This window comes from Cynocephalus volans, chromosome 9 (assembly GCF_027409185.1).
Source record: "Cynocephalus volans isolate mCynVol1 chromosome 9, mCynVol1.pri, whole genome shotgun sequence".
Classification (NCBI taxonomy): domain Eukaryota; kingdom Metazoa; phylum Chordata; class Mammalia; order Dermoptera; family Cynocephalidae; genus Cynocephalus; species Cynocephalus volans.
This window is the reverse complement of record NC_084468.1, coordinates 91,962,862-91,984,680: the sequence shown is the minus strand read 5'-3', so window position 1 is coordinate 91,984,680 and position 21,819 is coordinate 91,962,862. Positions and strand designations below refer to the sequence as shown.

The 21,819-nt window shown below is 36.0% G+C and overlaps 1 protein-coding gene across 1 annotated transcript in view; it reads right to left on the bottom strand.

Annotated features, from left to right (window-relative positions):
• The window catches only part of ARHGEF38 (Rho guanine nucleotide exchange factor 38), a 143,380-nt gene that overhangs the window by 102,648 nt on the left and 18,913 nt on the right, over positions 1-21,819 (bottom strand). The window lies entirely within an intron of this gene.

Here is a 21,819-nt window from a genome sequence, read left to right as displayed (position 1 = left end):
ATACCCAAATCTCAATGAAATGGAAAACAGTTACATAGGATTGGGGTTTTTCTTTTCAATTTACAATCAGAACCCATGAGGAGTGAGGCAGTGGTGGATTAAATAAATTTCAACTAAGATTTTTCATGGCTCATCTTTAATACTAGGCATATCTCGTTATTTTAAAATTCTTGAACTGACAAATGAAAAGTTTTAAATTAAAAAAATCACAGTACTGAGGAGATGTTGATAAATGGGAAGCTTCACACATAGCCAAGGTTCTGTATGAAGAATTAAGGTAATGAGACTAAGCAACTTCAGGGATGAGCTTCCCACAGCAATGTAAAAATTTTGGAAGCTACACACCAGACTACAGACCATGAAATCAGAGCAGTGATAGACATTAGGGCAGTGTGTGTATGTGTGTGTGTAAATAAATTTGCTTCAAGCTTAATTTTCTTTTCTTTCTTTTTGGCTGCTGGCCACTAAAGGGATCCAAACCTGTGACCTTGGTATTATAAGGCTGAGCTCTCATCAACCGAGCTAACCAGCCAGCCCTTTAATTTTCATCTTAGTCTCTGCAGTTGCAGAAGTAATTTTGTTTTATTTTAAATTAATATGATTCTAGTAACTGTATGTGAGACATCTTCAATGTTGACACTACTTCCTGAGAATGTGGAACGTTACAAAAGGGCCTGTAAAGAGTCTGTATAGAAAAAAATAATGTACAGGTCACAGTGTTTGCAAGTGAAAATAGAGGTGTTCTCTTGGCTGACTTCTGAAACAAAGCTAAGACAACTGAAGAAATGCCATAGTAGAAGAGTTAATGGTTCAATGTGAGGAGACTGCTCCAAGAATGTGAACAGACACTTCAAAAACTAATGAGCATTCCTCTCTCCCCGGCCCACTAACTTCAGGAGTTCAGGCTATGGCTCAATAATCAAACATCTGTGGAGAATACAGTAAAGGTAATTTCAACATCAGTTCGGAAGTTGTACTAGATTGAGTTTTGGACAATCCTGACTTACTGGTGAATATGTTTCTGGACCATTTGCCTGGCACCAATCCTTCCTTCATTAGGAAAGAAGGTAGTTTTGATAACTGGCATCTAAAATGTTTTTCAAGGCTTGGGCCATTCAGAAATATCCACACGAGCTATATAAAAAGAGAGAATCTATACAAGGAGAGAGAATGAATGCATGAGGTGTTCTGTAGCCTTCATATCTTGATCCATGCTATGAGAATTTTGTGATGCTTGACAATTTGTAATATTTTTATTGGAAAGTGGAAGGAGCCTGCTTCTCAGTGTCCCAAACCTGAAAGGACAAGCTACAATTAGGTGTCACTTCTATGAATTATTTTAGATATAAAAGAGGGAGGCATGTTACCTCGTGATGGGAGATTCAATAAGCAGGCTGTGTATACAACTATAGTGAGCCTTCTTTTAAAAATTTTTTAAAATTGTATATATTTAAAGTGTACAACATAATGTTCTCACATACATATACATAGTGAAATGATTGGGTGGGGGGTAGGAGACCAAGGGCAGAGGGGTTCTTTACTCCTGGATATATGAAATAGTGCACAGAAGAGAGTTGATAACCCAGAATGGATAGTATCTGATTATTACTTATTATTACCTTGAAAATAAAAGGTACAGTGTTGAAAAACTGTTGTGATTGATGCAGGCTTTCCAAAGGAGTTTTCCCTGATTTTTTTGGCAAAGAAATATCCCTAAAACACATTATCAGGTTACTTTTAGTTCTAAATTCCATAACTCAGTTAGTATGTTAATGTCATTTATTTCACAGATATTCCAGTTGTTGCACTTTAAAATGTGCCACATCAGATTTCTTCAAGTAAAAACTGCTTATATTTTCTAATACTGCTCCACAGCTTGTTCAGAACCAATATGGGGGGCCACGGTGGTTGAAATAAAGGATCAGTAAAGATATTCACCTTCAGAAACTACTGAGGTATAAAAACCTGTAGGAATTTAGAGTTGAGCACCCTTATGAGATATCTTTGTTTGCTCTTTTGACACAAGTTTATTGCAGAAACAAAGACTTGACTTGCATCATTTTATGGTCAGGTCTCTAAACACTTTCTATGTTTGCATTTCTTAAATCAACAAACTCTTCACAATGCGTTGTAGACACAAGTTTCATTTTTATAAGATCCTTCTCTGTCTTTAGAACTTTCATCTTTTAGGTGTACTAAGTTTTTATATATAAAAGTATTTGCAAAACAACAATATTAACCAACGCATATCACAAATCAGCAGTCAGCTGTAACAATTTCCTTATCTGGATAAAGAAACCGTGAAGCTAAGTTCATAGGAAAAAGGAAAAATAGAGCTCTAGGAATAAATATTTTCCAGTATTTGGCATAAACTAAAAGACTGTATTGAAATCAAAGTGAAACTGAGGTTAAAAGGACATTTAGATTATTATAAACCAAAATATGCCACCGTGTATGAAAACAGTGCCATGTAATCGACTCCCATCTGCCCACCCTCCACTTCTTTCACCCTCAAGCTTTTATTTTCCAGCAGTGATGATGAATTTTCACTACTCTAGCCACAAGCTTCATTAGCAACACATGTAGATTCCTGGCCATGAAAGTTTATATAAAAGGAGGTTGCTGCAGTTTGGGGAAAGGATAATCAGACTTCAGATCAACTCAGCCACTCTTAACCGTGAGAATGTGGTGGAAAAACTAGTTATCCTCACAGGACCTCAGTTTCCTCATGTGTAAACTGTGAATAAAAACTATCAGTGTTGTCACAAAGACTGAATTAAATGAGCAACAGTATGTGGAAGCTCCTTGGAATCTTTAAAACAATACAAATGTGAAGTATTTTTATAGGCATGGGAATGATAGGGTTCCTTTCTCTATACTCTCAAAATTTTCCACCCTCTAAGGCAAACAGTTATCCCATTATTATATAGTTACCAACTTGTCAAAAAAAAAAAATGCGTGACTCTAAAGTGAGTGAACATACAGGACTATTTTTATCAGGAAACTGGTAAAAAAGAAAAATGTCATTTTTGGAATATGAGCTGTAATTTACATACAATAAAATGTACAGATCTTTAAAAAATAAAATTAAAAAGCAAGTGAGCAACTGTGTTTAAATAAGGAAGGAAGAGGGAGAAAATAATACAGCACACAGCTCTCAGAGGAAAATCAGCATAGAGCCAGGGTTTGGAGTTCTGGGTTGGGTACATACATGAGGAGAACCCTGGACTTTTAGAGAGATGAAAAAGCACCCAAAGGTAAAGGGGTTGTGGGGGAGGACTGAAGACAATCTTCATTGGTAGCCAGGTTTTGTTTAGAATTAGCCATATCCTGAGAAGAGAATAAAGATGGTGGAAGAGACAGTCCCCAGTGTCACTCTCTCCAACAATTGACCAATTTACAATTATTAAAAAGTAAAGACTGCCAAGCAAGAGCTGCTAGAGCTCAGGGGAAAAGGAGGAAAGACCTATGGAGTGCATGAAGGCAGGAGAAGCCATGATGAGAGAAAGAAAGGACTGCTCTGACCATTTAGAGCCCCAATCACTTCAAGGCTGGCCCTGGTGAGCACACGGAGCGAGAGCTGGCAAAACTGTACACTTCATATGAAGTTGCCTAGAGGCTGCAGGGGAGAAGAGGGCCCTGGTGGCTCCCAGGCCAGCAAGACCACTGACAGGGTTCTTGTGGACCCACATGGGAGAGAAGGGCCACAGACAACTGAAAAAAGAAGCCACTCAAAGGCCGGTGAGTCATTGCAAGGGACTGGTGCACAGCCCACCCCATGGGAAGTATATAGAGTGTGGGGGATAAGGGGAGACTGGCCCACCAGGGGAACATTGGGACACAGCATGGACAGCTGATTTGCCCTCCAATCAGTGCAGGACCACTCAGTGGAGACTGGTTAGGAATATAGAAGTGCAGGGAGTGCAGTTTGCTGAAAAGACTCAGGCCCAGACCAGAGTTTCTACACAACCCAGGTGTACTGGATCTCACAAGAGCCAGAAGTACCTACAAAGTCAACCATTAAACCCTGAGCTGCACAAAAAGCCTTCCCCAGGGAATCAGCCGCAAAACAGCAATTTAGCTCAACCACAGGACTCCAGTGCTAGTTCCCACAGGAAGTCCCCCCATTTTAGAAGTATGGAAAGCATAACAAATTATTTCCAGTGCAGAGTTTAAGTGGTGGGGGTAGCTCATAATCCATCACAGAACTGAAAGAAAAAAACCAAAAATCCACAGATCAGAGACAAAGTTCTGATATGAACCAGTAAAGGTCTAACACCATCAAAGAACATCTATGAAACCTAGAAGAGCTGGAAGTCCCCAGGGTTCCAGAGCCAGGATGAGGAGGGTCTGAAGGCCTCACCCATGCCTCCCCTCCATCACCCCCTGTGTCTGCATCAATCATGACAACTGAGCCACCTGCGGGAACCCTTGGGCTCCTAAGCCAGAGTGGGGGAGGCATCTGCAGACCTCAGCCACACACCACCCCCAGCCCCGCAACTAGGCCAGCAAAGAAGCCACCCGTGTGTCAGCCCCAGCCCCACCCTCACCTCCATCTTTCTACCCCCTCCCCATCCACTGTTCTGCAACAGCATCTTAGAATGTAGAAAAATAATAATAGTAATAAATAAATATTTTTTTTTTAAAGTATTAGTCATATCCTCTTTTTGTTTTGTTGTTGCTGTTGCTACTGCCGCTGCCATTTTGGGATGAATTTAAGGAGAGGTGACTGCTTTCTTTATATTTTTTTCAAACTATAAAATAATGTATATTTGTGATATAAGTATTGTGAAGTTTAAGTACATAGCCTTTGGAGCTGGACTGCCTGGGATCAAACTCCACCAATACCATTTATTAGATCTATTACCTTGGACAAGTCATTCAACTCTTCATGTATCAGTTTCCTCAATTAAAAATGTTAGTGAAAACTAATAGAGTGGTTTTGAAAATTAAATGAGTTAATGTTTGTTAAACACTTGCAACAGTGCCCAGCATTAGAGTAGATATTATGTAAATGTTTGCTATTATTATTAAATGCAATCCCTATTTATTAGCTGTAATATAGTTTTCACTGTACAAGTATTATTAGCTGTATTGTAGTTAAGTATATAATCTTCCCAAAATATTTCCATGCACATACAAACACATGTGTTACAGCAGTTAACTTTTTTGTTCGTTTTTTAAAACAATAACAGGCTCATATATACATTCTTCTGCAACTTGCTTCCTCAACTTGAAGTGTATATAGTGGGGACCTTTTCTGTAAGTGTATACACACACACACACATCTTTATTCTTTATAATAGCATTATAGTGGTGTCAGACACAGCTGTTTCCTGCCCAATATCTATTCACCCATTTGTTTTTCACGAGCTGCCCCTTCAATATATAAAAATACTTATTTCTTAGACTCTTTTTAAAATCAAGAGTAGGAAAAGGGAACACACTCAGGAAACACACTCAGGAAAAGGAGCAGGAGAGGAAATATACTCAGTAAAATAATACTCCAAAGAAAGAGACATCAATAAAAATGATCTGTCCTAGCCTCGGCTCTAGGTGGTGATAGAGAAAAAAAAAGTATCCCCTAATAATTCAGAGACACTGACCAACTGGCTCTCATTTGGGTTTGGGATCTGAATTCATCAAATGTTTAAAAAATAATTATGAAGGGCCTACTATGAGCCCAAAATGGTTCTAGGAGCAGGGAATACAGCAGTTTAATAAACATCAAAAATCAAATCTCTTTCACCAAGGAGCTTAACGTCTAGTGGGACAGGAAGAACATTAATAATTTAAATAAGTTTATTTAGTATACCAAAAGGTGATAAGTGGTCTTAGCTCATTTTCTGTTGCTATAACTGAATACCGTAGACTGGGTGATTTATAAAGAATAGAAGTGAACATGTTCTCACTTATTGGTGGGAGCTAAAAATTAATATATAAATTCACACACACACACACACACACACACACACAAAACTGGGGGGGGGAGAAGATATAACAACCACAATTACTTGAAGTTGATACGACAAGCAAACAGAAAGGACATTGTTGGGGGGGGAGGGAGAAGGGAGGGAGTTTTTGGTGATGGGGAGCAATAATTAGCCACAATGTATATCGACAAAATAAAATTAAAAAAAAAAAAAAAAAAAAAAGAATAGAAGTGAAGGTCAAGGCTTTTGGCCAGAAGCCAAAAAATAAAAATAAAAAAGAATAGAAGTTTATTTAGCTTATGGTTCTGGAAACTGGACAGTTCAAGGTTGAGGACCAGCATCTTGTGTGGGCCTTCATCCTACATCATAACGTGGCAGAGGGCATCACATGGAGAGAGGGCAGGAGTGAACCAGCCCAGGTCTCTCTTCCTCTTCTTATAAAACCACCAGTCCCATCATGGAAGCCCCACCCTGATGACCTTATCTAATCCTAATTACCTCCCTTAGGCCCCACTGCCAAATACCATCAACTTATTTGGAAATTAAGTTTCTAACACATGAAAATTGAGGGACATATTCAAACTATAGCAAGTGATATGGAGAAAATTAAAGCAGTGAGGGCTGCTAGGAAGTGCTCAAACAGTATGCAATTTATAATAAAATGGCAGGGAAGGCCTGAAATTGAGCAAAGCCTGGAAAGGTGAGAAAGGAGTCATTCACTTATCTGGGGTAAATAGTTTTTAGTACAGAAACCGTTCAGTGGAAAGCTTTAAGGTAAGAATGTGCATGGCCTATTCAGGGATCAGGAAGTAGGCCAGTGTGGCTAAAGTGGAATGGCCAGGTGGAAGGTAGTAGGAAAGGAGAGAAGTAAATTGGAAGAAAGGGAAGTGTGGAAGAGATGGTGGAGCCTTGTAAGTATTTTAAACATTTAAACATCTTTTTAGTATTGCAGAAAAGGTAAAGGCATTAATAATCTTTAGATTTTTTAAATTAAGAATGCATGTTAAAATTTGAAGACCGATCATTAAAATAATAAAAATATCTTGTAAAATTTCAAAAACAGTAGAGGCACAATGTAATGAGGAAAAAAAAAAAAAAGAAATTCAAAACAAAAAAAGAGAAAACAGAAAGAGAGGATCAAATGTAAGATCTAAATAGATGAGTAATCATAATAAATCAAAAGACTAGATTACTAAATTGGATTTAAATTTTAAAAAATAACTATATGCTGTGCATAATAGAGCACATAAGCACATAGGAAGACTGAAAGTAAAAAGTAAAAAAATACATACTGAGCAAATACCAATTAAAAGAAACATGGTATAGCTATTTTAATGTCAGACAAATAGACTTTAAGGCAAAAATAAAAGTGGGCATTACATAATAATAAAATGTTCAATTTATTAGGGAGATGTGAAAATTCTAATTCTGTGTGTACTAAAAACATGGTGAAGCAAAAAATGAAAGAGTTACAAGTAGAATTTGACAAATCACACATAATAGTGGTATTTTAAACATATCTCTTAGTAACTTGTAGACCAGTTAGAACAGAAAAGATTTACACTCAATTAGAGATTACACATTCTTTTAAAGGATATATGTAACCTTTATGAAAATATGCCATATTCTAAATCATAAAATTTAAAAGAATCATTAAATAACCACAACTATAAAACAATTGAGGTAGAAATAAATTTTTTTTAAAAAACAGCCTTAGAATTAAAACAAAAACAAAAACTTCTAAATAGCTAATGGGTCACAGAAGAAATCACAAGAGCAAATAAATAGAAGATATTTATTCTAAAGGTAAGAAAAATTCCATATCCAAACATAAAAACCTTGCTTACAGAAAACTTATAGCCTTAAATTCATGTATAAGAAAAGAAGCAAGACTGAAAATTAATGATTTAAGAATCTAACTAAAGAAGTTTTAAAAAGTACAGTAAGCCAAAAGAAAATAGCAGAAAGGAAATTAAGAACAAAACAATGAAATTGATTAGGACTTCAACTAAGCCATCAAATAATTCTCGCAGTTATGTTGCAAGGAATATGAGAGCACAAAAAAACTCTAAAACACTCAAGAAAGCAAGATACCATGAGTCAGATACAGAAAAAAAAAAAAGTACAGTACAGTTATACCTACAAAGTCTTAAGATATGAGATTTATAAGACAGGGATATAAAACAACATATTTAATAGCTCTAAAAAACAAAGAATGGTTTGAAATGATAAGCAAGAAGCAAGAGGCTATAAAAATGACCAAGTATGTTTTAAAAGAATAATATATAACTTTGAAAAATAAAGCTAATAATTAAAAATTTTCAATTAAGTGGAATAAAAAATTCAATGGAAGAATAAAGTAGTGTTTTTTTTCTTAGCATGCATTTCTCTGAGTTCTTTCTTTTCCCATCATTATTTGATATTTTGAACCTTGGTTATGGGGCAAGATAACATTACTTACATAAATGTAAAGTTGTTTTCCATTCAGACTGGAGCTGCAGACTTATAACGAGACATGTACTATCCAGACCCTGAGAAACCAAGGAAGACATAAACAAAGCTATGCTGATTCCATCCCTCCAGCAGAACCCTGAGATAACACCAAGGATGGGAACAGAAAAAAGACAGAGCCTTGGTGAGATCTTGCATGTGGCTCTTTGCACAGATCCCCCATAACTCACATCCCCTTCCCTCCTGCTTTTCACTTCCCATGTTCCATTCCCTCAATCTCCTCTTTAAAAACACTTCAGTAAATCTGAGTTTTGGAGACAGTTATAGTTTGGCCATCCTCCTTCACGTTTACTGGAGAGACATGTTAGCCTAACCTCTGTCTCAGTTCACCAGTATTCCTGAATTAAAGCTGACTTCCATTTTCACCATCATTTGACTTTTGAGTTGCTTGCTTTCTGTTTGGGGCAGGCAGCTGTACTTAAGCCTGGTATCAGTTGCCCCTCTCCCATTGTTGCAAGTCCCTTCCCTTGTGGTTCAAATGACTTCCATGGGATTTAAAGAGCCAGTGTCCTACCCCACCCCTTCATTTTTCGCTTTTTCCTTTTTTATGGAGCCATTTCTCTTTTCCCCATTTTTGGAGACATTAAAGACTAGGACAAAAGCAACTGCATATATGGAAAAAATTAGAAAATAACCATATAAGCCCATGGGAAGGCAAAGGCTCAGAAAAGACCTGAGAAGACCTTATGTTTATACCTCAGACTGATCCTTGGCACAGAGACAGCTTACAACAATCAAAAATACAAAAACAATAAACAAAAACAGAGAAAAAAAAAACAGGGAAGTGGAAGAATCTGATTTCCAGAGTTACCACATTATTAAATTAAAATGTGTTGTTTTGAACAAAAAATCACAAAGCATGCAAAGAAAAAGAAGAGTGTGGCCCATTCAAAGGAAAATAAACAGAAACTCTCTGAAAAAGATCTAATGGCAGATCTACTAGACAAAGACTTTAAAACAACTGTCTAAAATATTCAAAGAACTAAAGGAAAATGGGAAAATGTGGAGAAAGTACAGTTTTTTTTAAGTATAAAAAAATAGAAATATCAGTAAAGAGATTTAAAAACCTTTAAAAAAAACCCAGAAGTATATTCTGAAGATGAATAGTACATTAACTAAAATGAAAAATTCACTAGGGGGATTCAAAGGCAGATTTGAGTAGGCAGAAGAAAGAATCAGCAAATTTGAAGATAGGATAACAGAAATTACTAACTGTGAGGAATAAAAAAAAAAAAAGGTTGAAGAAAAGTGAGCAGAACTTACCAGACACGTGGGACACCATCAAGTGGACCAATATATGCATTGTGGAACTCCCCAAAAGAGGAGAGACAGAGAGAAAAGGGGGCAGAGAGAATGTTGGAAGAAATAATGGCTAAAAACTTGCAAAATTAGATTTTTAAAAAATAATAAATGTAAACATGCAAGAAGTTCAACAAATTCCATGTAAGATAAACTCAAAAAGACCCACACCAAGACATATTATAATCAAAGTTTTGAAAGAAAAAGACAAAGAAAGAATCTTGAAAGCAGCAAGAGAAAAGCAACTCATAAATTACAAGGGATCTTTAATAATAAATTAGCAGCAGGTTTCTCATAAGAAGTGGGCCAATATATTTAAAGTGCTAACAACAAAAAAGCAGTCAACCAAGAATTCTATACCCAGCAAAACCATCCTTCAAAAGTGAGGGAGAAATTAAGACATTCCCAGATAAACAAAAGCTGAAGAAATTTGTCACCACTAGACTTGCCCACAAGAAATGCTCAAGGGAGTCTTACAGGGTAAAATGAAAGAACACTAGTCAGTAATTTGAAGCTATATTAGGAAATAAAGATATTAATAAAGATAAATACATGGATAATTATAAAAGCTAACATTATCATAACAATGGTTTGTAATTGCATTTTTTGTTTTCTACAAGATTAAAGAGTCTAATACATTTTTTTAAAAAAGATGAGTCTAAAAGCCAGTATTACTATAACTTTGGTTTCTAGCTCCACATTTCATTTTCTACATAATTTAAGACAGTAATACATTTCAAAGAATTCTTAGTTTATGTTTGGGGGCATGCAATGTATAAAGATGTAATTTTGTGGCATCAGCAACTAATAGGGGTGGAGAGAAAACTGTTAAAGGAGCAGAGCTTTTGTATGTTATTTAAGTTAAGCTGGTATAAATTCAAGTTAGAGTATTATAACTGTAGGATTTTAAATGTAATCCCCATTGTAGCCACACACACACAAAATAGCTATAGAATACATATAAAAGGAAATTAAATGTTTCACTACAAAAAATTAACTAAATAAAAAGATGACAGTAATGCAGCAAATGAGGGACAAAAATCTATAAGGCATATAAAAACAAATAGTAAAATGACAGATGTAAGTCCCTCCTTATCAGTAATTACTTTAAATGTGAGTAGATTAAACTCTCAAATCAAAAGACAGATTGGCAGAATGGATAAAATAAAAGATCCAACTATATGCTGTCTATAAGTGACTCACCTTAGATACCAAGACATGAATAGATTGAAAGGATGGAAAAAGATATTCCATACAAATAGTAACCAAAAGACAGCAGGGGTGGCTATACTAATATCAGGTGAAATACACTTTAAATTTAAAAAGGTTACAAGAAGGACATTATATATTAATAATAGGATCAATACAACAAGAAGGTATAATAATTTTAAACATTTAAGAACCTGGTCACAGATCATCAAAATATATGAAGCAAAAACTGACAGAACTGAAGGGATAAATAGATTGTTCTATAAGACTAGTTGGAGACTTCATTACTCCACTCTCAATGATGGATAGAAAAACCAGATAGCAGATAAGTAAGAAAACAGATGACTTAACACAATACATCAACTGGATCTGATGGACATATTCAGAATGCTGTACCCAACAACACCAGCATACACATTCTTCTCAAGTGCACATGAAACATTTTCCAGGAAATACTTAGTATTAGACCACAGATGGTCACAGGGGAGCCCGCCCAAAGTGGCCAGCAGCAGCACAAGACAGTGGAACCAGGCAGCTCCACGTGGCTCCCTCACCCTGCTGCCTTGAACCCAGGAGGGGGGGAGCTCCAGGCCCTACTCCGGTGCCCTGCATCAGCTCTGTGCAGGGGAGCCAGCCAGAAGCAGCCAGCAGCAGCACCAGACAGTGGAACCAGGTGGTTCCATGTGGCTCCCTCACCCTGCTGCCTTGGACCAAGGCAGTGGGGAAGCTCCAGGCTCCACCCCATGCCGTGAACTGGCACCATGCAGGTGAGCCCCCTGGGGGTGGCTGGCAGTTACACCAGCCAGTGAAACCATGTGGCTCCACGCAGCCCCTCATCCCACCTCAGACCCAGCAGGGAGCACAAGCCTACAGTTCTGACCCACCGAGTTTGGCCCAGCAGAACTCCATGCGCTAGGGGCTCATTCTATGACCACAGAGTCTAGAACAGGAACCAAGGTGGTTTAACATAACCACCACCACACCTACTGTCAAGCAAAGACAATTCACCCCCCACAGTAGCAACCAAGGCCACTCCACAGCCAACCTCAGTGTAACAGAAGAAGCAAACCCCCTACCAAATGACCAAGCATCAGCAAAAAAAAAAAAAAAAAAAAAAAAACATTAGAAGCACGAACAATCAAGAAGAAATGACACCACCAAAAGGATACATTAATGCCCCAAAGTCAGACTCCATGGAACAGGGAATCCTTGAAATGTCTGAAAAAGAATTTTGAGCAATGATCTTAAGAAACCTTGAAGAAATAAAGGAAGACTCAATTAGAGAACACAATGAAACAAGATAAAAATCCAGAATATGAAGAAGGAAATTTACAAAGAGATTAATACCTTAAAAAAGAGTGTAGCAAAACTTCTAAAAATGAAAGACTCAATGAAACAAAAAACATGACAGAGCTTGAGCAGCAGGATAGAACAAGCAGAAGAAAGAATTTCAGAGCTTGAAGATGGTCTTTTTGAAATAAGTCAGGCAGACAAAAAAAAGGAAAAAAGAGTTAAAAATAATGAGGAAAACCTACGAGAGACAGCAGACAACCTCAAGTGCTCTAACATCTGAATTGTGGGTATTCCTGAAGGGGAGGAGAAAGGAAAAGGTATCAAAAACCTACTCAAGGAAATAGTAACAGAAAACTTTCCAGGTATAGGGTGAGATACAGACCTTCAGATCTAGGAAGCTCAAAGGTCCCCAAACAGATTCAACCCAAAAAGATTCTCCCCAAGACATATTATAGTTAAATTTGCAAAGCCCAAAGACAAAGAGAGAATTCTACAAGCAGCAAGAGAAAAGCATCAGGTCATTTATAGGGGAACCCCCATCAAACTAACAGCAGACTTATCAACCAAAACCCTACAGGCCAGAAGAAAATGGAATGATATATTCAAAATACTAAAAGAAAAAAACTGCCAGCCGAGAATTCTTTACACAGCAAATCTCTCCTTCAGAAATGAGGGAGAAATACTGTATTTCCCAGACAAACAAAAGTTGTAGGAGTTCACCACCACATGACCAGCCCTGCAAGAAATTCTCAAGGGAGTCATTCATCTGGAATCTGAATAATGGTGACCGTCATCACAAATACACAAGCAAGAGCAAAACCTGCAGTTAAATCAAAAATGCCAGCAAGAAAGAGAAAGAAGCTAAATCATTTAGCCTTAAATTCACAACTCACATTGAAGAAGAGAACTAAAAGGGGAAATAATGATCAAAAGATATTTAAACCACCTAAATAAGTAGCAATTAAATGACAGGAATTAAACAACACTTCTCAATAACTACTCTGAATGTGAATGGACTAAACTCCCCATTCAAAAGACACAGACTGACTGACTGGATTAAAAAGCTAGACCCAAGTATATGCTGTCTTCAGGAGACCCACCTCACCTGTAAAGACACTCATAGACTAAAAGTGAAGGGATGGAAAGAGATATACCATGCAAAAGGAAACCAAAAATGAGCAGGAGTAGCTATTCTTATATTAGACAAAATAGACTTTAAACCAAAAAACATTTAAAAAGACAAAGAAGGCCATTATATAATGATAAAGGAAACTATCCAGCTAGAAAACATAACAATCGTAAACATGTATGCACCCAATACCAGAGCACCCAGATGTGTTAAGCAAACAGTCTTAGACTTAAAGAAGGAGATAAGACTTAATACATTAATAGTGGGTGATCTGAACACCCCTCTCTCAGTATGGGACCGGACTTTCAGACAACAAGTCAACAAAGAGACACAGGATTTAATCTACACCCTAGACCAACTGGACTTGGCAGATATATACAGAATATTTCACCCAACAGCTAAAGAATACACTTTCTTCTCATCAGCTCACGGTACATTTTCCAGGATAGATCACATATTAGGTCACAAATCTAGTCTCAGAAAACTTTTAAAAACTGAAATCATTCCAACAATCTTTTCAGACCTCAATGGACTAAAACTGGAGATAAACAACAAGCAAATCACTGGAAGCTATACATGGAAAATAAATAATAGGCTCCTGAATGACTTATGGGTCCAAGAAGAAATTAAACAGGAAATCAAAACATTTCTAGAAACTAATGAAAATAAAGATACATCATACCAAAACTTGTGGGACACTGCAAAAGCAGTACTAAGAGGCAAATTTATTGTAGTAAATGCTTATATCAAAAAAATGGAAAGACTCCAATTAAATGACCTAACACTATTCCTCAAAGAACCTGTAAAACAAAAACAATCTAAACATAAAGGCAGTAGACAGAAAGAAATAATTAAGATCAGAGCAGAACTAAATGAAATAGAGACCCCAAAACAATAGAAAAGATCAACAAAAGTAAAAGTTGGTTTTTTGAGAAGATAAACAAAATAGTTGCACCATTAGCTAGATTAACAAAAAAAAAAAAAAAGGAGAGAGAAGACCCAAATAACAAAAATCAGAAATGAAAAGGAAGACATTACAACTGACACCACAGAAATACAAAGAATCATTAGAGACTATTATAAACAACGGTATGACAACAAATTTGAAAATCTGGAAGATATGGATAAGTTTCTAGACACATATAAATTACCAAGACTGAACCAAGAAGAGATAGAAAACCTGAACAGACCAATAACAAGCAAGGAGATTGAAGCAGTAATTAGCAATCTTTGAACAAAAAAAAGTCCAGGTCCAGATGGCTTTACAGCTGAATTCTATCAAACTTTTAAAGAGGAGTTAATACCAATTCTCATGAAACTGTTCCAAACAATTTAAACAGAGGCTACTCTCCCAAACTCATTCTATGGGGCCAATGTAAGTCTGATACCGAAACCAGATAAAGACACAACAAAAAAAGAAAATTACAGGCCAATATCCTTGATGAACCTAGTTGCTAAAATCCTCAACAAAATATTAGCAATTAGAATACAGCAACATATTAAAAAAATTATACACTATGATCAAGTGGGATTCATCCCAGGGATGCATGGATGGTTCAACATATGAAAGTCAATAAATGAGATACATTACATCAACAAGCTCAAGGACAAAGACCATATGATCATCTCATAGATGCTGAAAAAGCACTTGACAAAATTCAACACTCCTTCATGATAAAGACTCTCAACAAATTAGGTATAGAAGGAAAATATCTTAATGCAATAAAAGCCATTTATGACAACCCCACTGCCAGTATTATTCTGAATGGGGAAAAATTGAAGGCCTTCCCCTTAAGGACAGGAACAAGACAAGGATGTCCACTCTCACTACTTCTATTCAACATAGCATTGGAGGTACTAGCTAGAGCAATCAGGCAAGAGATAGAAATAAAGGGAATCCAGACTGGAAAAGATGAAGTCAAACTTTCCCTATTTGCAGATGACATGATACTATATATAGAAAAACCTAAAGACTCTATCAAAAAACTAGAGATAGTTAATAACTTCAGTAACATTGCAGGATACAAAATAAGTGCCCCCAAATCAGCAGCATTTATATACTCAAATAATGAATTAACAGAAAGAAAAATAAAGAAAGTAAGCCCATTTACAATTGTCAGCAAAAATAATATGATACCTAGGGATCAATTTAACCAAGGACGTTAAAGACCTCTACAAAGAGAATTACAAACCACTTCTGAAAGAAATTAAAGAAGACACAAAAAGATGGAAAGATATTCCATGTTCTTGGATTGGAAGAATTAACATTGTGAAAATGTCTATACTACCCAAAGTGATCTACAGATTCAATACAATCCCCATCAAAATACCAATGACATTCTTCACAGAAATGGAAAAAACAATCTTACCTTTCATATGAAAAAACAAAAGACCCCAAATAGTCAAAGCAATAGTGAGCAAAAAAAAAAAAAAAAAAAAGCTGGAGGCATAACTCTGCCTGACTTCAAATTATACTACAAAGCTGTTGTAACCAAAACAGCATGGTACTGGTATAAAAATAGACATTCAGACCAATGGAGTAGAATTGAGAACCCAGAAATCACTCCTTAGGCTTATAGCCATCTGATATTACACAAAGGCAACAAAAATCTACATTGGGGAAAAGATTACCTCTTCAACAAGTAGTGCTGGGAAAACTGGATATCCAAATGCAGAAGAATGAAACTTGATATGCATCTCTCACCATACACTAAAATCAACTCAAAATGGATTAAATACCCAGGTATAAGACCCGAAACTGTAAAATTAGTAAGGGAAAATATATGAGAAACACTTCAGCAGTTAGGTCTGGGCACAGGCTTTATGAACATGAGCCCAAAAGCACAAGCAGCAAAAGAAAAAATAAACAAATGGGACTATATCAAACTAAAAAGTTTCTGCCCAGCAAAAGAAACAATCAACAGAGTGAAAAGACAACCTACAGAGTGGGAGAAAATTTTTGCCAACTATGCATCTGACAAGGGACTAATATCCAGAATATACATAGAACTCAAGCAATTATGCAGTAAAAACAATAAATGACCCAATTAAAAAATGGGCAAAGGAGCTGAATAGACATTTTTCAAAGGAAGACATACAAATGACCAACAGATACATGGAAAATGCTCAACATCACTAGTCATCAGGGAAATGCATATTAAAACCACATTGAGATTTCATCTCACTCCAGTTAAACTGGCTATAATCAAAAAGACAGTGAATAACAAATGCTGGCAAGGGTGTGGAGAGAAGGGAACACTACTACACTGTTGGTGGGACTATAAATTAGTACAACCACTTTGGAAAACAATTTGGAGGTTTCTCAAACTGCAGATAGATCTTCCATATGATCCAGCAATCCCTCTTCTGGGTATGTATCCAGAGGAATGGAAATCATCATGTCAAAGAGATACCTGCACTCCCATGTTTATTGCAACTCTGTTTACAATAGCGAAGATATGGAACCAACCTAAATGTCCATCAATAGATGATTGGATAAGGAAACTGTGGTATATTTACACTATGGAATACTACTCTGCCATAAAAAAGAATGAAATACTCCTATTTACAACAACATGGATGAACCTGGAGAAACTTATGGTGAGTGAAAAAAGCAAAGCACAGAGGGATAAATACTGCATGTGCTCACTCATATGTGCGAGCTAAGAGAGAAAGTAAGGCAGGAAAGAAAGACCACAGTAGTGCCATTATCCAACAAAGGGAGGGAATATTCCTAGGGCTACAAATTGGAGTTGAGGGGAGAAGGGGAAGGGGAGGGACATTGGGGGATAATTGGGAGGGGACAAAAGGTACAAAAGTAATTTCTAGTAATGGATATGCCCCCATTATGAATCTGGTTCCCACATCATGGACAGGAGGGGGGACAATCAGCTTTGAATCTCATGAATATTCATAGTAAATAAATAAATAAATTAAAGACCACAAATTAAGTCTCAAGAGACTTAAAAAGATAGATTCATATAACATATCTTCTTTTACCACAAGGAGATGAAGTTATAAATCAATAATAGAAATAAAAGTAGAAAGCTCACAAAATTATGGAAATTTAACAACACACTCTTAAACAACCAATGAAGCAAAGAAGAAATCACAAAGGAAATTAGAAAATACTTAGAGACAAATGAAAATAACACAGCATACCAACATTTATGGGATGCAGCACTAAGAGGGATATTTATAGCTATAAATGCTCACATTAATAAAAAGAAAAATTTCAAATTGAAAACCTAACTTTACAACTTAAATAACTATAAAAAGAAAAACCCAAATCTAGCAGAAGGAAAAAAAAAAAAGATTGGAGCTAAGATAAACAAAATAGAAAACAGAAAAACAATAAAGAAAATCAAGGAAAACAAAAGTTGGCTCTTTGAATAGCTCAATAAAGTTGACAAACTTTTGCTAGATGTACTAAAAAAAAACAGAGAAGACTGAAGTTGCTAAAATCAGAAATTAAAGTAGTCATATAACTACTAATTATTCAGAAATAAAAAGGATTACATGAGAATACTATGAGCAATTGAATGCCAACAAATTAGATACCCATAGAAAATAGACAAACAGCTAGAAACACAAAACATACCAAGATTAAATCATGAAGAAATATAAAATCTGAATAGACCTATAACTAGTAAGTAATCAAAAAATTTCCTGACAAACAAAAGCTCTGGCCCTGATGGCTTCACTGGTAAATTTTACCAAACATTTAAAGAACTGACACCAATACTTCTCAAAGTTTTCCAAAAAACTGAAGAGAAGGGAACACTTTCTAACTAGTTTTCTGAGGCCAACATTATCCAGATATCAAAGCCATATAAAGACACCACAAGAAGAGAAAATTACAAACTAATATTCCCCATGAACACTATTACAAAAATCCTCAAAAAAATGCCAGCAAACTGAATTCAGCAGCATATTAAATAAATTATACACCATGAAGAATATGCAGAAAAAGCATAATTCAACACACTTTCATGATTAACAACAACAACCATAACACTTAACAAAATAGGAATAGAAGGAAACTACCTCAACATAATAAAAACTATATATGAAAAATTCACAGTGAACATTACACTCAAAGGCAAAAGACTAAAAGATTTACCTTTAAGATTAGGAACAAGGCAAGAATAACTGCTTTTGCCATTTCTGTTCAACACAGTACTGGAAGTTCTAGCCAGAGAAATTAGGCAAAAACAAACAAAAAAAGAAATAAATGGCATCCGCATTAGAAAGGAAGAAATTAAATGATGATATAATCTTATTTGCAGAAAACCATAAATATTTTCCCCAAAACTGTTAGAACTAATAAATGAATTCAGCAAAGTAGCAGGATACAAAGTCAACACACAAAAATCAGTTGTATTTCTTTACAGTAACAATGAACAATCTGAAAAGGATATTAAGAAAATATTTTCATTTAAAATAGCATCACAAAGAATAGAATACTTAGGATTTCACTTAAACAGGGAGGTAAAAGACGTGTACAATCAAAACTACAAAACATTACTGAAAGAAGTTAAAGAAGACATAAATAAATGGAAATATATCTATCTCATGTTTATGGATTGAAAAACTTAATACTGATAAGATGTCAATTCTACCCAAAGTGATCTATGGATGCAATGTAATCCCTATTAAAATAACAATGAATTTTTGCAGAAATAAAAAACTTATCCTAAAATTTATATGAAATCTCGAGGAACATCAAATAGCCAAAATAATTTTGAAAAAGAAAAAGCTGGAGGACTCACACTTCCAAATTTCAAAACTTCAAAACTTTCTACAAAGTTACAGTAAATCTAAGTTTCTACAAAGTTACAGTAAATCAAAGCTACAGTAAATTTCAACACTTCAAAACTTTCTACGAAGTTACAGTAAATCAAAACAGTGTTGTACTGAAATAAGACAGACATATAGACCAATGGAAAAGAATAAAAAGACAGAAATAAATCCTCACATACATGGTCAAATGATTTTTGACAAGGGTGCCATGACCATTTAATGAAGAAAGGACAATTCTTTCAACAAATGGTACTGGGAGAACTGGATATCTGTCGGGCCTTAGAAACTAACACCACCTTAAGTGACATTACAAGCGGCGCCATTATAGGCCCACAAGGGCATATTAACGTGGCAGCCTAAGGTGGTGCCAGGAGGAAGTAGGGTGGGGGTGTCTGCGGGAACCTTGCCTTAGACCTTATTGGCCAAATACGTGCTTCTGTGCTCGTGAACACTGCATGGTTGCAATGGCTAGGCATTGAGACAGGATGCATGCCCTTGACCTTTAAGCTGATAGGATTATGTAAAAAACCTGCCTTCCCCATTTGCCTTTAAAAGCAAGTGCTTGTGTGATAATAAACGGAACTGCTCGACAGAACCCCCACCGTTTCTGAGTGTCCTTTAACCGGGCTGTTTTTGGGGCCGGTGGCTGTGCTCACCTCTCTCCACGGCTCTCTTCCCCCATCTCCTTCCAAAGGGGACAGGAGAAAAAGAGGAATCCCAGGCCAGCCCACCAAAAGGAACGAGGCTAGGGCTGTTCAGGTCAGCCGGCCGCGGACCCGACAGATATCTACATGAAAAAGGATGAAGTTTGACCCTTACCTAACACCATATACAAAATTTAACTCAGAATGGATCAAATACCTAAAACTATAAAACTCTTAGAAGAAAACGTAGGGCAAAAATTTCACAATATTGGATTTGGCAGTGATTTGCTGGATATAATACCAAAGGCTTGGTCAATGAAAGGAAAAATAGAAACATCTTGGTCAACAAAAGAAAAAATAGACAAATTAGACTTTACAAAAATTTTTAAATGTTTTGCATCAAAAGACTGTGAGCAGAGTAAAAAAGACAGAATGGGAGAAAATATTTGTAAATCACATATCTGCTACAGGATTAATATCCAGAATATCCTGAAACTCAACAATAATTTTTAAAAAACTGATTTAAAAATGGGCAAAGCAATTAAATAGACATTCCTCCACTGAAGATATACAAATGGCCAATAAGCATATGAAAAGGTGCTCAACATCATTGATCATAAGGGAAACACAAATGAAAGCTACAATGAGATATCACTTCACACCCATTCAGATGGCTACTATCAACAAACAGAAGTATTGATGAGAATGTGCAGAAATTGAAACCCTATGCATTGTTGCGAGTGATGTAAAATGGTACAGCTGCTATGGATAACAGTATGACAGATCCTCAAAAAACTAACAATAGAATTACTAGCAATCTCACTTGTGGGTATACACCCAAGAGAATTGAAAACAAGGTCTCCAAGAGATATTTGTACACCTATGGTACATACATAAAGTAGAATATTATTCAGCCTTTAAGAGGAAGAAAATTCTGATATGTATGACATGGATGGACCTTGAGGATATTATGCTAACTGAAGCAGCCAGGCAGAAAAGGATAAATACTGTATGATTCCACTTATATGACATACTTAGAGCATGTCAAAATCACAGAGATGGAAAATAGAATGGGCGTTGCCAGGGGCTGAGAGGAGGAGAGAATGGAGAGTGATTGTTTAATGGGTACAGAGTTCCACTTTCACAAGATGAAAAGATTTCTGAAGATGGGTGGTGGTGATGGTTGCACGACATTCTGAATGCTCTTCCTTTAATATCACTGAACTGTACACTTAAGAATGGTTAAGATGGTAAATTTTGTTATGTGTATTTTACCACAATAAAAAAATTGAAAAAAAAAAAAGAATGCAATGAGATTAAAACAGATGCGAATACAATAGACACACACAAGACCTCCTGGGCATACTGAATTTTTTTTCCCAAAATTTAACATTTATCATAGTAATTGAAAAAAGTAAGAGAGAAAAAGTTTCAATGTCAGAAGAAGTCGTGATTTAAAATTCAAAATGATTTTGATTTGGGTTTGTAGAGCAAGGCAATTTAAACCAAATGGACTTGTTGGGGGGGAAAGGGGGGAGGGAGAAGGGAGGGAGGTTTTGGTGATGGGGAGCAATAATCAGCCACAATGTATATCGACAAAATAAAATTAAAAAATAAAAATAAAAATAAAATAAAATAAAATAAACCAAATGGACTTTTTCCTCTTAAAAACAAAAAAGAAAATAGGCCTCACGGGAGTTTTAAAAATCACATGGAAAGGAAGCCTTATAAAAATGAGGAGTTGAGGTATAAATAAAGTAAACAGCATAACTGAATGCATCTTTGTTCCAAATATTATACTGGTGATGGAATGACCTTCACAGTTCATTACATCCTTGTATCTTACAGGCTTTCTGCCTATACATCATGTGCAGCACACATGACTGATGTACTTTAGCTCAGCTTCTTTCTATCATGCACCACACATATGCTGCATCAAATTGCCTGGCAAAAAGATGTTATTTCAAGGTAACGTGGGTAATAAAAACATTCTCTCGGT